The sequence below is a fragment of the Pteropus vampyrus genome, unplaced genomic scaffold, assembly GCF_000151845.1.
Source record: "Pteropus vampyrus isolate Shadow unplaced genomic scaffold, Pvam_2.0 Scaffold227, whole genome shotgun sequence".
NCBI classification, from domain to species: domain Eukaryota; kingdom Metazoa; phylum Chordata; class Mammalia; order Chiroptera; family Pteropodidae; genus Pteropus; species Pteropus vampyrus.
In genome coordinates this window covers 917771-919867 of record NW_011889008.1, presented here as the reverse complement: position 1 = coordinate 919867, position 2097 = coordinate 917771, and the positions used below count along the sequence as shown (strand labels likewise).

The 2097-nt window shown below is 45.5% G+C and overlaps 1 protein-coding gene across 1 annotated transcript in view; it reads right to left on the bottom strand.

The window, feature by feature from the left end:
- The window catches only part of ARHGDIA (Rho GDP dissociation inhibitor alpha), a 21143-nt gene that overhangs the window by 7260 nt on the left and 11786 nt on the right, over nt 1–2097 (bottom strand). The window contains exon 2 of the mRNA XM_011373683.2: nt 1400–1401. The gene's annotated coding sequence lies outside the window, so the exon portion shown is untranslated. The remainder of the gene's footprint in view (nt 1–1399; nt 1402–2097) is intronic.

Here is a 2097-nt window from a genome sequence, read left to right as displayed (position 1 = left end):
TCCCTTCAAAATACAGTTTGTATGGAAAATAAAACAGATTCAATGTTTGATTCTTTCCTTTTCTTTGCTGATTTTTAGAATGAATTAGTCCAGAGGTGAACATTAGACCATCTTAAGTATCATTATGAAAACTTGAATGTTTATATACTCAACAAGGACAAAAAAAAAAAAGATTAAGTCTCTTAAATCTCTTTAATGCTAACTTGAATGGCTTGTTTAGGATGGATTTGAATATTTAAAAAACTGGTATGCTCACATTAATTTTTTTATATAGATATTAATTTACAACCAATTAATGCACTAAAACATTTTATAATTTGTTTCTGCAACCTGCGTCGATGATATAAAAATTAACTCTGTCCTAGCTTAGGCTAAATGCTCACGGACAAGTTGACGTAGTTAAAATTAATGAGATTATCTCTTAGTCCTCTTATGGTTTTATTTGTACATTAAAAATATATAACGATGTGTTACTTATTGCTAATTTCACGCCATTAGTCGGTTGATCCCAGGGTGATGCATTAATAATAATAGCTAATTAATGTAAATCGTATAGACACTTCTGAAAATTACACAACCTCATATCATTCCATAACGACTAATACATCCGATCACGGAAACCGCAGTGGAACACAAACTGCCAGGGTGAGCCTGAGTCCGGCTCGGCTGCCGGCAGCTTCCCTAAGGCGGGGGCAGGGAAGGGGTGGGCTCGGCCGCTTTAGGACCGCATCTTATCTGGCTGCTCCGCAGCTCCGCACAGACACACCGCACCCAGCACCGCACCCCAGTCCGCGAGTATTTCCCTCAGGGGTAGAGGCGGCAGTTCCGGAACGAGCTCAGGGGGACACCTGAACTGTTGACATCACATAAGCAAACATCGCGTAGATGTGGGGAGCCTGGTTTTTGCTGCCAGAGAAAGGGGTTACGAATCAGGAGGGGCGAGAATGACCCCGTGGTGTTGGCTTGGGAGCGGCGACACCAGCACCGACTCGTGGTTTTTAATGTGTGTCTACAGCTAGAGAGAGACTGGAATTAGTACAGACACGAGCACGTGTGAGCCGGCATATACATTTCCTGGCGCTGTCCCGAGGGGCCCAGAAGCAACAGCCCGGGAACAGTGAGCACCAGATCTTGGTGGCTAAATACCAGTCTCTGTGAAAGGGCCGGGGAACAGGTGAGCCCGGGCCCTCTCCTGCAGCCGTAAGTCAGAAAGTGCTCTCAAAAGGACAGGGCATGCTGAAAGGGCAGAGAAGGGACACAAACAAGGTCCCAATGGCCAAAGCTACCGCAGCCTGAGCAACAAAATTCGTTACCAGATTCTGACTCATAGACTCATAGACTCCAACCAACATCTAGGAATCCATACCGATGTCACCAACCGGATAAGTGGTGAAGGGACCGCTCGCCTTTTCTTTTTTCTCTTTTCTCTTCTTTTTCTTTCTTTCATCATCATCATCATCATCATCATCATCATCATCATCATCATCATTATTATTATGGACTGCTTTCTTAGGGAAGAATTCTGCTTCCTGTTGAAGGAGACTCGTAAAAACAATTCCTGCACCACAGGATGCTGAACCTCGCAGGCAAAGCGAGGGTTCGCTCAGTCTCAGTTTTTCCCCCAACAGATTACGAAGGGGCGAACAGTAACTTTACAGCAGAGAAACCTGGCAGCTTCCCGTGAACTGGGTGATAAAGATCATGCCGCCAGTAATGAGACAAACCGCCATCCGGAGTCCCCCAGGATACGCTGAGAAGGGGACATCCTAACCGTGGTGTCCTTTCCTAGAATACGTAACCCGGTCTAAATGCCAAGTGAAACAATTCCCAATGGGACTGACCTTCAAAAGTGCCAAGGTCACAGAAGGCAAGGAAAGGCTGAAGCACTGCCAAAGAAGTGGTGGACCGGGAAAAGCATCTGCAACACAGGTGGCCAGGACGGCTGGCTGAACTTGAATAAAGTCTGCAGTTTGGGTGACGGCATTGCATCAGTGTTGATGTCTGAGTGTGTATGAGGGTGTCTTTGTTTTTAAAGAAATCCGCACAGAAAGGTTTAGGGGCAAGTGGCATCATGCTGAAATTACTCTCGATCCATTC